General features: G+C 40.4%; 1 long non-coding RNA gene and 1 pseudogene across 5 annotated transcripts in view; one reads left to right on the plus strand and one right to left on the minus strand.

The window, feature by feature from the left end:
* The first annotated feature begins 12 nt into the window (after nt 1-12).
* Nucleotides 13-14,926, plus strand: part of LOC140630590 (uncharacterized) — a 44,299-nt gene continuing 29,385 nt past the window's right edge. For 4 of the 5 annotated variants that reach the window (XR_012028309.1, XR_012028311.1, XR_012028308.1 and 1 more), the window contains exons 1-3: nt 13-504; nt 7,854-8,148; nt 9,583-9,838. This is a non-coding gene — a long non-coding RNA (uncharacterized lncRNA). Of the gene's footprint in view, nt 505-6,708; nt 6,783-7,853; nt 8,149-9,582; nt 9,839-14,926 lie in introns of all 5 variants that reach the window. The other variant, XR_012028312.1, reaches the window with a different exon arrangement.
* Nucleotides 11,253-12,329, minus strand: LOC140624263 (ataxin-3-like; annotated as a pseudogene).

Genomic DNA, 14,926 nt, shown 5'->3' on the forward strand with positions numbered 1-14,926 from the left:
TGGGGTGGGTGGGTGGGGGCCGAGGAGTGAGACATGGGGCTCCCCTCCTAATTATACAAGGACAGGCTTGTATGTCTAATTGAGGCCCATTAGGACTTAGAGTGACTCTGGATGCAGCCCACTCAGTTCCAAAGGGTCTTCACAGAGCTCTACCCTTGCTGGTTCCCTGCTTACTCTGTGTTATAAAAACAACAGTCAACATTTATTGGGTGCTTAGTAGGTGCCAGGCACTGTTCTCAGCCTTTTGTGTGGATTATCCCACTGATCTTCACCACCACCTATTGAGATCTGTTTTTACAGATGAGGGAAGTTAAGTCACAGATTCTGTGACCAAGGACATTCCTCTAAAATCAGCGTAAGGTCCATCCACTAAATCTTCTTTTCCCACTCCAGGACTGATCTCTTTCAAAAGGTGACTGCTAGCCCTTTTCTTCTGGAAGAAGCTTTAACATACAGAAGCTCTCTCCCAAAGGTAGCACTCCCCCGAGTGTGCTGTGGGATGATGTAAGTATGTTTTATGTTTTCCAAGGTCTGAGATATTCAGTCAGGATACACCACAGTGACTTCTGTTTCTTTCCCAAATCTCCTTTTTTTTTAAAGGGGAAAAGAGGATGGGGGGGGCGGGCGTGCTCTGGACTCCCATTGCTCTGCTGCCTTGACCAGCTAAGTAAACAAGAACATGTATGAATCTCTGAGAATTAGCAGTGCTGTGGATCTAGAAGCGAGTCTAAATTTCTGCACAAGAAAGAAACTTTTCTTTTAAGTCAGTGGTTCTGGCCACTGGCAGTAAAAACACTGCTTGAAAGAGCACAAGCCAAGGCATCTGGGTTATAAAACATAAAATCTCTATAGGTGATTCTAATATGCAGTTCTGGTTGCAAACCACTGACCAAAGGGAAAGTGTAGCAAAGACATAGGACTGCTGAAAGATATACTGTATTTATCTCACCAAACAGAACATGTAATTATAGACTGAAGCATGTGTGGTCTGATGAGTTCATAGCACTCAGGTCTTATACAACAAGGCTGTGTGTGTGTGTGTATATGTGTGTGAGTGTGTGTGTGTGTGAGAGAGAGAGACAGACAGACAGACAGAAAGAGAGATAGACACAAAGACAAAAAGAGAGAATGTGATGTATTTGCTTTGCATTTGCTAGCTATAAGGTCCTGTCCAAGTGACAGCCCTGCCAACCTTTAGGTGACATAGAATTCTCTTGCTGCTTTTATTTTGTAATAACAAGTATTAACTTTCATTAACTGAAGTAAGAGACCATGATGTGAATCTGTAGACATTTTCACTGCCTTAAACTTTGGATCTTAATAAAGTCCTTCAAAGTTAGGCAAAAAGTTTTTGGAAACCACCAAAATAATTGGATTGTTTCTCCCCACCACAATGGCTCAACAGTGGCACATTACTTAAGTTCTTTACTTGTTTCAATGTTTAAAAATTAATTTGGCTAGATATATTCATGCTTGCTTTTTCTCAGAACTATTTATTTTTTTAAAGGTTGATTATTTATTTATTTATTTATTTATTTATTTATTTATTTATTCATGAGAGACATAGAGAGAAAGGCAGAGACATAGACAGAGGGAGAAGCAGGCTCCCTGCAGGGAGCCCGATGTGGAACTCAATCCAGGACCCCAGGATCATGCCCTGAGCCAAAGGCAGATGCTCAACTGCTGAGCCACCCAGGGGTCCCCCCTCAGAACTATTTAGATACTCTTCCATGGTCTTCTGGCATTGAAATTTATTGTGGTGAAATCTGAGACTAGTCTGATTTTTTTCTGTTGCTTGCACTGAACTAGAATTTTTTATTTTTTATTTATTTATTTATTTTTTTAAAATTTTTTATTTATTTATGATAGTCACAGAGAGAGAGAGAGAGAGAGGCAGAGACACAGGCAGAGGGAGAAGCAGGCTCCATGCACCGGGAGCCCGACGTGGGATTTGATCCCGGGTCTCCAGGATCACGCCCTGGGCCAAAGGCAGGCGCCAAACCTCTGCGCCACCCAGGGATCCCTAGAATTTTTTATTAGGGCTGAAGATTCTATCTTTTTTTAAAAAGATTATTTATTTATTTATTTATTCATGAGAGATACAGAGAGAGAGAGAGAGAGAGAGAGAGAGGGAGACAGAGACACAGGCAGAGGGAGAAGCAGCCTCCATGCAGGGAGCCTAACATGGGACTTGATCCCGGGTCTCCCGGATCTCCAGGATCCAGCCCTGGGCTGAAAGTGGCACTAAACTGCTGAGCCACCGGGGCTGCCCAGAAGATTCTATCTTTATCCTTTAAATTAAATAATTAAATGAGATTATGTCTTGATGCCAATAATTTCTATCAGTTATTCCCTATATATATACTATAAGCATTCAATTGGTACATCCAGTTTTTCTTTCTTAGAGACATTTTTTTTCTGTATTCTATCTCTGATTACTTTTTCCTCCCTAGTCTGGGTTCTTGATTGTAAGGACACCAATTAGCTTTATGTTGGATCTTCTTTGTCTCCTATATTAATCATCCACTCGAATTGCTTTAATTTCTTTTGTCTTTTCCATTCATTGAGCATATCCTATGTCCTCCCTCTATGCCATTAATATAGTACTTAATCTTATTTATGATAGTTGTTGCTTTTTCTAAAATGTCAAAAGACTCAAAATAGTGTTACAATCCTTCACTTGGTTTATTTGTTCTCCCTTTTCATCCCAATCTTTTATTTATGATCTTGTTTCACAATTATGGTTTTATTGACTTTGTATTCTGTGGGTCTATGCACTTGAGTGCCTTGGGCCATGCTTTTCTCCAGACAGATTCCTTGCCTGTTGTTTTGTGTGTGCTACTTTGGTTGTTGGTGTTTTTTTTTTTTTTTTTTTTTTTTTTTTTGTCTTTTATCTCCTGTTGGAAGTTATATACAGAATTAATATGCCATTTCCTTGCACCTTGTTCATGCTTATTCTGGATTATTTTCCCCCATCTTCCTTCTTTGAACTACATTTTGAGGGCCGAATTTTTTTTTCTCTTATTTTTTTATGGCCTGCTTGTTTGAGCATGGGAGAAAGGAAGAAGTCAGATGGGGATAATTCTAACCCTTAGTAGGGTACTTGGATGTTTCTCAGTTTCTTGAAATCTTACCAAATGACCTGTATGTACCAAGACACTCTTCACACAGTGGATTTTGATTTTCCTTTCATCTTGGACTGTGTCTTGGAAGATGGCAGACTTAAATAGCCCTTCTTATTTCCAGTGATAGCTATTACATATAAATTGACAGTTTTCCAAGCACTGTGATAAGCATATTGCATAATTTTTTTTCATTAAATCTTTGTGACAACTCACTTAAGTAGGTACTATTACATTGCAGTTTTGTAGATGGAGTTCAAATGAGATTGATTCAATAGTTTTTCTCCTTTGATGTATTTCTGTTATCTTGTCAGAATCAGATCTATTTAAATCTTTTGTAAATAACCATATTAATATGTTATATTTTAGGGAAAATACAATAAAATAAAATATAAAATATAACAATTCCTTATATTGTACCTAACTTTATAGACTAAACTCTAATGTATTATAAATATACAAATTAATATATAGTATGACAATCTCCTCTTTCCCCTGTTAAGTTTGTTTAGGGGGGTTCTATATTTGTGTTTTCATATTTTTTGGAATAAACTTTAAAATCTTAAATTTGTCAGAAGTCATTTGCTATTTTATTGGAATTACATTAGCCTACAGGATAATTTGAGAATCAACATATTTTTAATACTGAATATTCCAGTCAAGTATACCCTTGCATTTATTCAATTAACCACATATATTATGGAAAATCTTGATATTCTGAAGTATTTTTATATTGGTGGCTCTGGTGAATATATGTTAACCCTTCCACAGAAACACTAATATATATATATTTAAAGATTTTATTTATTTACTCATGAGAGACACAAAGAGAGAGGCAGAGACACAGGCAGAGGGAGAAACAGGCTCCATGCAGGGAACTCAACGTGGGGCTCGATCCCGGGTCTCCAGGATCATGCCCTGGGCTGAAGGTGGCACTAAACTGCTGAGCCACCCGGGCTGCCCTCTATTTTTAAACTTACTATTGTCTCTTATTCTAATAATTATGTGTTTGCTTTTTTTGAATGTTCCATGGTTAGAAAAAATCCTGTTGTTTCTAATAATTCTGTATTATTTTCTGTACATTCTTTTCAATATATACAATTCTTCCCCCTCTTCTTCTTCTTCTCTTCTTCCTCCTCCTCTTCTCCCTCCTCCTCCTCTCTGGTCTGATTGCATTGGCTCATTCTTTAAGAACAATATTAAGTTGGTCCACTCGTTCAGCTCAAGAGTGCCATCAAACTCAGCAGCTTAAAGCAGCCATCACCCAGCCCAGCTTATTTATACTTCAAGGTGCTCTGCAGACTAGCAAGTGTTGATTGCTCTAAACTGGACTAGTCTGGCTTGGCTCCAGGCTGTAGGTTAGATTCAGGTGAGGAACTTGATTTACTCTTGATTTATTTTGTGTTTATGTTCAGAAGTGTGCCTCTCAGCCTTTTAAGTGTAAATACTAATGTTTAAGCCAAGATGAGCCTTCTCTTGTTTGGAACCCAAAGCATCCAGATTGACTTACCACTAAACTTATGTGCTACCCAGACAACCTGCGTAGAGTTCAGCAGCCATTTGCTGTCACTTCAGTGGTTTCTCTCAGGCTCTGTCTGCTAATGTGAAGTAGTACCTACCTTCCTCCTTTCCCTGGAAAGCTGTGCCCTCTAGTCTGATGTTTCTCACACTTCAGCATGCATTCAGATCACCCGGAAGTCTTATTAAAAGTTTCTAAATGCTTAACATCACTCGGCATCAGGGAAATAAAAATCCAAACCACAATGAGATACCACCTCACACTGGTCAGAATGGCTAAAATGAACAAGTCAGGAAACAACAGATGTTGACAAGGATGCAGAGAGAAGGGAACCCTCTTGCCCTGTTGGTGGGAACACAAACTGATACAGCCACTCTGGGAAATAGTATGGAGGTTTCTCAAAAAGTTAAAAATTGAGCTACCTTATGATGCAGCAATTGTACTACTAGGTACTTATCCAAAGGATACAAACATAGTGATTCAAAGGGACACATGCACCTCAATGTTTATAGCAGCAAAGCCCGCAATAGCCAAAATATGGAAAGAGCCCAGACATTTATCAACAGATGAATGGATAAGGAAGATGTGGTATATTTATTGGAATATTTCTCAGCCATCAAAAAAAATGAAATCTTACCATTTGCAACAATATGAATGGAACAAGAGGATATTCTGCTAAGTGAAGTAAGACAGTCAGGGAAAAACAAATACCATATGATTTTATGCAAACATGGAATTTAAGAAACAAAACAGATGAACATAGGGGAAGGGAAGGAAAAATAAAATAAGATGAAAATAGAGAGGTAGGCAAACCATAAAACAGACTCTTACCTATATGGGACAATCTGAAGGTTGCTGGAATTTAAATTAAAAAAATTTTAAAAAGAAAACAAATTAAATGCAGTTTCAGATTCAGCAGGTGGGACCTGAGATTTTGCATTTATCGCAAGCTCTCAGATGATCTTGGTCTACAGACCACTTTGAATAGCAAGGCTTTAGACCATGATAAGAAAATAATTTTTACCCAGTTTAAAAAAATGATTATACACTGTTAGTGACAGCGTGGAGGGGACATAAGAGGGTAGGAAGATACTAGGCTAGATTTAGACCCTGTCACTGTGTCTGCTGTCAGTTTAATTTTCACACACTGGAAAGTTGAAAAAATCAACTGTCAGAAGGGATGTGAACATATTATGCATAAACCATCCAGAGGAAAGGTACCACTCATTCTCTTATGATTAATAAGAATGATCACTAGGATTTCCCAGGTAAGTTATTGTCTACAAAACAGCTTCATGAGAAAGTAGCTAGAAAGTGAGGACTAAAAAGAGATATTTGGCATAAAATGCCTATCACTGTGCCTGGTATACACTTAGTAGTGAATGTTAACCATTGTCATTTTTATTAAACTTTTAAAGACTGAGTAAGGATAAAGCTGTGCTTTCCAAATGAGTCTTACAGAGGGGTTTTCACTTTATTCTCTTTATTACTTCTGTTTTGGTGTTGTGTGTTTTGTGTATGTGTTCTCTTAATGATTGAACTCTGTAACAAACAAGGAAAATACATAATGAAAACTATCACTCTGAGAATTGTACTGTTTGCATCAGTATTCTTTAAGCTGCAAGAAACAACACCCCCACACCCCACCCCTGACTACTGAATTTGTTTTAAGTAACAGGGAAAATTTATTATATCACTTAACAAGAAGGCTTGAGATAGGGGTAACCCTGCGATCCATCAATTCAGTGACTGGATGGGTTTTCCATCTCTCCTACTCTTCATTTTTGTTGTGTTGGTTATACCCTCATCATCTCATGATAGCTTCAGTAGTTCCAAGTGTCACATCCAGACACGACAATGTCTAGGAGAGAGAGTCTCCTTTTCTGGGTTTGTCTATTTGAGAGGGAGGAAATATCATTCCCAGAAGACCCTCAAAGACTTCTCTTCTCTCTTATTGGTCATATCTGAATCACATGCCCCTTCTTAAGATAATCCCACTGGCAAATAGAATGGGATCACCAGCCTTGTCTATACAGTCCATTCAGGAATTGTCTCTATGTCATGCAGGAGAAGGATGGAGACCACAACAGAGAATGAGGCACACAAGAAGGAGGGATGAGCTTTCTGGGGACACAGATAGAGTGAGTAGAACTCTAAATATGAAGGGAGCTGGCCAAATTTTTATGGTGACAAATGTTTTTGAATTTTCCACTTAGGACTGGAGTTCTTTCTTGCTGCAGCCATCTCAAATATTTGTCATTTTCTGTCTAAATTTTTAGTGACTGGGAACTCATTATTTTGCAGATTTTTGGCATTTTCTTCCCTTTTGGGTCCTTACCCACACTCCCAGTCAGCCATCAAAGGAGCTTTTACAACACGAGTACCAACCCCTTTTAAGGAAGTGTTACTGTTAGCTTCTGATGGTGGCGATGACCTGTCTCATGCTCAAAACCTCAGCTGTGCTCTCCTCTCTATGTGTCTGTGTCTGACCCTTATGATTCAAACCCATATTGAACAACGCTGACCTCACTTTCACGCTGTCCTCCTGATGTTTCATCACCATACTTTTACAATTGTCATGCCAACATGGCACCTGAAAGTAGTTGAAAACGGGCTGCTTTAAAAGACTCATCTCGCTTCCCACTTTGATTCTCACTACTACCAGTAAGTACCCCTCACGCCCCACAACCACCGAAAGCCATGGTTTCCAATTCTTTCATGAATAGGAAATCTTCAGGGTCCTGCAGCTCTAGATTTTGAATCCACTAAGCATATGACCCATTTACTCTGAACTCTGAGCAAATCAATTGACCCTCTATAGCGACTAACTCTCAGATATGTACACGTCTAGAGAGATTTAAGTCCTGACCTTCTACTTGCTCCAGAGTAGTTCACCTTTGTTCAGTGGCATTGGAAAATTCACACAACATTTATTTCTTGCTCTAACAGCCTTCTTGGAAGCTTCAGAGTTAGTCAATTATCTATTCCAAGATGGAGGAGGAATAACAATGGTATTAATCTCACTGCTGTGTGATCTAACCTTTCAAAGTAGACATTTTTCAAAAGGACAGCATTAAGAGCTCAGCGTCCCAGCGAAGGTAGATTTCCCATAATCATGTCCATAATTAAAAAAATAGTCTCAAGGAAATTTTATCATTTCAGGAAACTTCTGCTAAAAGTCTTATATTTTTATGCTTTTGAACCCTTGCTAGCTTTGCTTTTTTTGCATCATTGCCTCTCTATAAAGACTATAGCCCCATGAAGGTCAAGAGAATAAGGGGTGTCTCTGTGATTGGCACACTAACTTTGGCTGACTAAGCTTTATGGAAATGAGGAGAACATTACCAATGTGTGTAGCCTGCATGGCCTCGTTCAGGAGAAACTTGATGACAATCTGTGGTACCAGAAGGGCAGAAGCTCCTCTGTGCATCCCGCTTCCTGCACAGCCATCCATCAGGGGAACTGCGGCTGGTCTCCAGAGGCTTCTCAGGCACAGAAAAGCTACAGGTACCTGTCTTTCCAATGGTTTATTGTTTCAAGCTGCTCAATGGTGCTGTTGTCATGTCTTCTAAACAGAAGCTTCTCACCCCAACTTCCCGATGATGATGAGCAAGAGCCAGGTGACATGGTTTAATGGGGATGGGGGGGCAGGAAAGAGCACACCTCTCCTTCAAACAGACCTTAAATCAGACTCTACGCTCAACCTTTAATATCTATCCAAATTCCCTGGGAAGCTAGCTAAAAATGCAGAATGGAGCTCATTTCTAGATAATTTGATTCAGAAGGTTTGCACAGTTTTGAATCTGCATTTTAAGCAACATACCAGCAGATAAATCTGAGAGGAGTACAAAGAAGAGCCACTTTGAGAAAATCTGCCCTAAGTCATAGATTTGAGGACCAGCATCAGCATTAAGCATCCTGCCTGTTACAGCCTCTCTGTGCAGGTTCTTTGTATACATGAGCATCCATCCCCACCAGCCTTGCAAGTTGGGTGGCCCAGTTTACAGATGAGGGGAGTGAGGCATCCAGAGGTTAGGACATTGGATCAAGAGCTCACTGCCATACGCTGGCCTGCTCCTGGGCATGAGCTGGAGTCTACCTTCTTCCACAGCCCATGCTCTCTGGTCTGGGTGACACCATTCCCCCCAATTAATGACAGCTCAGGTCCTGAACTAGGCTCTGGACAGACCAAGATGAACGAGATAGTGTTCATTTCAAGGACTCATTCTAGTGAGTTTTGAGGGCTGGTTTCTGTCTCTCTCCTTCCAGATGTGCAAAAGCAGCTTGCTCAGTGACAGGCAGGGCCAGAACTAGGAAATAAAACCGCGTGGAGATTTTTCACCTGTACCATGATGATAGATTTAGTATATCACTTGTGTGGCTTATAAGCTGCCTTGCTAGCTTTGAAGGACCTCCAAAATAGTTTAGTCCATGAGGCATTTAGATAGTGCTCCATTCTTTTCCAAGTAATGAGTCTATTTTTGATGATGCTAAACCTCCGCAATGCATACCTATGCATTGCATTGTGTGCCAAACCAAGTAAGATGGCTGATACACAAGCATTTTGGGAGGATAAAAGCACTATGCAATGAATTGTGGATATGTTTTCAAAGGTCCTGTTGAATGAGTCCACCCAAAGCTGGGCTTTGAATCTCACAAAGACCACTTGCTGAATTATTCACCATAGGCCAGGCACAGCAGACTCCATGTATATTACTTTGTGTGTTTTCACAATAATTCTCAGACTTTTACAGAAAAGAAAACTGAGGCCCGGAAAGAACACACGGCTAGTACATGGTGATGATGAAGGCTGAGCCCAAGACCTGAGCCCTTTTGTTTAAACACTGTACATCTTTCACTCATTCCATTTAATATATTCACTTTTAAGATGGAGGGGCCCTTCGAGATAATGGAGTTCAACTTTTTTTTTTTTTTTTTTAGATCTTATTTATTCATCAGAGACACACAGAGAGGCAGAGACACAGACAGAGGGAGAAGCAGGCTCCTTGCAGGGAGCTGGATGCGGGAGTCCATCCTGGGACTGGAATCACACCCTGAGACACTCAACCGCTGAGCCACCCAGGCGTCCCTGGAGTTCAACTTTATTCCATCATAGAAATCAGCTCCATATTATCCTCTGAATAGTCATTGCCTTCTTCTTGCACACCTTCAGAGGTGCATGCTCTACACCTCACAGGTAACCTTCAGCTTCCTTCTTGCTTGCAGGATCACATGCAACCTTCTCGGACATCCATATTTTTACCCACTTACCTTCCAACTCTCTTCTCACCATTGCTTTAGAGACACACTAGTCCTCTGCTGTCTACTAAGTTGACTACATGCATTCCCAACCTCTGCTATTGGGTAAAACCCTCATGTGGGGCAACCTCTTCCTCTTTTCTGCCTGCCTGAGTCTTCTACTCATTCTCAAGTCCAGTATCAAGAACCTCTCGGTCCTCAGCAAGCTTTCCCAATATCCCAGGGCACCTGTTTCCTACGTTACTCATGTACTTCCTAATGCAAGTTGTTCTCTAATGTTGACCGTTTTGGTGCTGTGGTACCGATAGACCCCATGAAAGGAAGGGCTTTGTCCTATTCATCTTCGTATCCTCAATGCCTTGCTTAAGTCATTTTTCAAGAATGGTCTTCCAGTTGTATTGGTTTAGATAAAAACTATTCTGCCTAGCAGATCCTGTATTTTCTATTTTGCATTTATTTCTCTGTGTTGGTGAAGCACCCAGCACACAGTCAATTCTGTCTAACTAGCTGAATGTTGTTGTTGTTGTCATTGGAGCTATGTGGGAACAGGCTAGGAGGAGAACTGAATCGACTTACTGGGGCTAAGAAAATATTTATGATAGCATCATTTGTAACAGTAAAAAACTGGAAACAATTTAAAAGTCCGTGTATATAAAGTTAAGGAACATACAAAGCAAGATTATGTGTTATTTATTGGAAAATGCATATTCAATACAATTATACAGCAGTATGTACCACACTAGGGATGAGGGAGAAGGTATTCATTTTTTGGAGGCTGCTCTAATAAAGTGCCACACTGAGTGGTTTGAACAACAGAAATTTATTGACTCACGGTTCTGGAAATTAGAAATCTAATATCAAGGTGTTAGCAGGTTTGACTTCTCCTAAGGCCTCTTTCTGTGGCTTGCAGATGGCCACCTCCTTCCCGTGTGGTCCCATGGTCTCCTGTGTGCAGACATCCTTGGTGTCCAAATCTTTCTTATAAGGACACCTGTTAGATTGGATTAGGGCTTACTCCAATGTCCTCTGTTTACCTTAATCACCGTTTTAAAGGCTCTATCTCCAAATGTAGTCACATTTATGAGGTACTGGGGGTTAGATTTGCAACCTATGAATTTTGGCAAGGGGTAGGGGACACAATTCAGTCCCTAATAGCAGAATTGGCTCCTTCTGAGGGCTGTGGGGGGAGAATCTGTCCCACGCAGCTCTCCTAGCTTTTGGTAGTCTCAGGTGTTCCTTGACTTATGGACAGTGTTCTCCTGTGCCTTCACACTGTCTTCCCTCCATATGTGTCTCCTGTATGTTGATGTCTAAATTTCCATTCTTTTTTTTTTTTTGATTTGTAAAAGGTATTAATTCTTCCCTTCTGTTTTGAAATTATTTCTAACAGTTTCTAAAGACATGGTCACGGCTGCCTGAAGCATGTCTTCTTCACTCATAACATTTCCTGGATCACTGCCCAGTGCCTCTGAACTTGTGGTGGGCCTCTCACACGGATGTGAGAGCTGTCCTAGTGGATCCTGTTGCTGCTGCTGCTGCTGCTGCTGCTGCTGTTGCTGCTGCTGCCACTTTTCAAAGTAGGCTTCTCTTCTCTTCTGTAGCTCTTCTGAAGTAATGTGGAGTATCTTGAGATATACTTCTGGAACTCCCTTGCATACTGAGCTGAATAGCCCTGCGGAGATCTGTTTCTTCATCTTCATGTCAATTTCTTGGCGACTTAGTGCCAGAGCCCTCTGCAAATCTTCCTCATCTTCATTTAACATGCCTGACCCATCGTTTGCTTCTAAGACTCGTTCCAGATCTGTTTTCTGGACTCTCTGTTCTTTTAGTTGTGCTAATTCTTCTCCAATAAGTTTTGGTCTCTGCATCTGTTGGACCCTGATCATCTGTAGAAGTTGGTCAGCTTCACAATCTGGCAGATCACCCTTAACAACAAATACAGAATAACCTTCCTGTTGTAATTGAGATAGGAAAAGTGCAAGGTATGTGTCTGATATTAATTCTGGACCCGTCAAAGAGAATTCAAGTTGAACCACTGTTTCCCTAATGTTCTAACTGTAAACTAGTGTTCTTTGTAATTGCATATAAATGATCTTTCATTTATGGGATCGATCCTGAACCTCTGATACTCTGGACTGTTGAAGAGAATTAGTTCTAAACCCCAAACTTTCAAGGCATTGCTTATAACTTGAATAGAGAAAAAACCACTGTCATCGATATTTCCAGAAGGCTGCTGTAAAAATGTGCGATAGTCTTCACTAGTAACTCCTCCTTCTGCCATTCTCATCCTCTCTTCTTCATCTAGCTGATGTGCAATTGAAGATAATTCCACAGGGCTAAAATATTCTCCTTGCAATAGATTATTCAAGCAATGTTGAGCGCAAAGTGAGCCTTCTTGTTTCTCGTGGAAGATGGACTCCATGTTTATTTGTCTCCCAAATTTCCATTCTTTTATAGGGACACACATCACACTAGATTAAGGCCCAACCTTATTTTAATTTGATCATCTCAGCAAAGATCCTATCTCCAAATAACAATCATGTCTTGCAGGATTCAGGGTGAGGACTCCAATATAGGCTTTTTTGTTTTGTTTTGTTTACTTTTCTTTTGTTTTGAGGAGGATGGAGTGGGGATGGACACAATTCAACCCATAACAGAATATGGAGGTTGAAGAAGGTCCATAAGGGACTTTGTGTCATGCATATGTCATGTTTCAGTTCTTAGGTGAGGCTGTGTTCATAGACATTTTGTAACTAGAACAATGACAACAAAAGCATTGAACAAGACTACTATTCATCTTCATGGGAGCTGGAGCCTTAGCGTGGAGTGGACATTTCCTGGCATGTATGTTTGTATCCCCCACCACCACTACCCCCAGTAAATTCTAGCATACTGCCCAGTGCTAGTGAGGCAGTCATTGTATCTTGGACCAATTTGTTCACTGTTGACACCTTCACATCTTCAGGCATTTCTTACAAGTTCTGAGCCTAAATCTCCCCATTTACCCTCCATGCATAAGTGCTAGGGATGATTTCTATCTGTGGCCACATAGAATACTTCTGTTGTCATTTCCACCTGGAATGTCTAAAAGTGTTGTAGAGCACACCCTCTCTCCTACCTATCCTCCTACCCACTGCCCCCCAACCCATTGCTAATTCCTTTAACTCCTCCTTATACAATCCGACTTTTGTGATTTAGGCTGCTCTTGACATTGAACTAAATAGGCATTGCCTCATCCCCATAGAGCTTGCATTTTAAGCAGGTCATTACATAAGCAATAATTTGATATCAATGGTGATAAAGGGCTAGAAAGTAAGGAGCAGTGCAAGTTCTCCACAAAGAGATCATGGGTGGGGCCACACTGGGAGAAACTAGGAAATCCCCTCCTTGGAGAAGTGTTGAGCAGGGGTAAGAACTTATTGGCTAAAGAGGAATGTCCAGCATGAAAAGGAGGTAGCATGTGCAGTTTGATGTAAGGCCTTTGCTGTGGCTAGTTAGGGACCTCTAGGTCACATTAAAGACTGTCAACTTTAATCTAAAGGGAAAGGGGAAAGTGTGGAAAGGTTTTAAGTAGGGAAGCACCATGACCAGATTTGCATGTTAGAAAGACCATCTCAGGGGCTCCTTTGTGGCTCAGTGGGTTAAGCCTCTGACTCTTGATTTTGACTCAAGTCTTGACCTCAGGGTGGTGAATTCGAGCCCACCATTCAAATTCCACCACTCGAATTCCACCACTTTTAAGTAGGTGGACTTTACACCTACTTAAAAAAAAAAAAAAAAAAAAGACCACCTTCTGTGAAGAGGCGGGGTGAGAGATTGTATGAGTAACAATGAAGTGAGTTGTCTGTTAGACTATTCCCAAGTGCAGGCTGGAGGGTGGAAATAAAAGCAGCTCTGAGCATGGTGGGCACGGTGACATGTTCAGAAGTGGATGGATTTGAAATATGTTTTAGGATATAAAAAAGAACATGATAATTTATTAGAAATAGAGGGTGAGGACAATACCACTCTTAGCCCCTACCTCTTAGCCCAAGGGGCCCTTACCTTGGACTAGGGATTGGAAAACTCCAGTCTATGGGTCAGGTATGATCTCTATCTTATTTCTCTTTTTAAATAAAGTTTTATTGAAATACAGTTACACTCATTAATCTATGTATTGTCTGTGGCTACCATGGTGCTACAGTGAAGAATTGAGTAGTTTGTGACAAAGGCTATCTGGCTCATGAAGCCTAAAATATTTACTATCTGGCCCCTTACAGAAAAAAAATTTTTTTTTTGCCAGGCCATGCTTCCAAAGACCCCACATATCCAAACTGGCACAAAAAATGAATTTTTAGTAAACAAGTGAGTCCCTCTCAACCCAGGCAAATTGCTTGGCTCTAACTCTAGGCATCTACTGTTAAGACCAAGGATGTTCCCAGGGAGATGCTTCTTTCCATCCCTTCTTCTCAAGTCCTGTAAATGGATGTGTCTAAATGCTTTGGAATTTTTGGCTTTTGTTGTTGCCAACACTTTCCAGTGCAGGGAGGATTTGAGCAAAAGGAATGCTGATATGGAATAAAAGACTAATTAACTTGTCAAAAATCATTGTCTAATCTATAGCATGAATGAAATGAATTATCTGTCACAAAGAGTAGTTTCATAGTAGAACTCAGAGCATCCGTGTGTTTGTTTTGCATTGTTTTGCAATACTCCTGCATCAGTGCAGTCTTTGTGGTCATGGCACATGGTAGATGAAGAATATTTTGCTATATTAAACTATTCATGTTATTCTGGTCTAGAGGAAACATGAATGAAGTAGGATACTGATTCTTTACAGAAATGTCAAAGTTATACATATGCATATGAACTCCATTTCTACTCTAATTCTGGGCGATCATGACTTTGTTAAATTAACATTTGTTAAGTAGAGCACAGGGTGAGCTGGATGGTGAGCTGAGGTTCAACAAAAGACTATGAGAGAAATTGAAATAGAGAAGTTTATCACTTACAGGTCCTGGAGGAAATACCCATATGCCTTGAGGGG

This window comes from Canis lupus, chromosome 3, assembly GCF_048164855.1.
Source record: "Canis lupus baileyi chromosome 3, mCanLup2.hap1, whole genome shotgun sequence".
Lineage (NCBI taxonomy): Eukaryota > Metazoa > Chordata > Mammalia > Carnivora > Canidae > Canis > Canis lupus.